At 35.3% G+C, this 416-nt stretch overlaps 1 protein-coding gene across 1 annotated transcript in view; it reads left to right on the top strand.

Moving 5' to 3' along the window:
* LOC108765845 (fatty acid synthase) overlaps positions 1 to 416 on the top strand; it is a 21,012-nt gene that overhangs the window by 855 nt on the left and 19,741 nt on the right. The window lies entirely within an intron of this gene.

Raw genomic sequence — 416 nt, forward strand, 5'->3', positions numbered from 1 at the left:
GAACGAGTTCGGATGACGACGATTATGTTAATATATAATATAATTAAATGTTTTATTGCTAACGCATTTAATTTCACACTAGAGGCGAAAACAGAATTCTTTTCGGTATATTTATATTTTCAAGTCTCAGTACCAAACCTTAATCATTTACTTTCGTTTTGCATCGGGCGCGAAACAAATTGTACAGCGCTTGCTTTTGGTTTCGTTCCTGGATCGAAACTTTTCTCGAGTTTTGTTTTTCGTGCCATCCCTGGTATAAGTAGAACACGTATGATAGGAATACATTTCTTAATTTTGTTATTTGACTAAAGGACCCTCACAAAATCATAGGATTTTGGCCCTCGGTTAAATTGGCTGAAATTTTAGTATGTTATAGTTCTTGACCCACTGATCAAAAGTGTCCATAGGCACAAAGC

Source organism: Trachymyrmex cornetzi, unplaced genomic scaffold (genome assembly GCF_001594075.2).
Source record: "Trachymyrmex cornetzi isolate Tcor2-1 unplaced genomic scaffold, Tcor1.1 scaffold557, whole genome shotgun sequence".
NCBI lineage: Eukaryota > Metazoa > Arthropoda > Insecta > Hymenoptera > Formicidae > Trachymyrmex > Trachymyrmex cornetzi.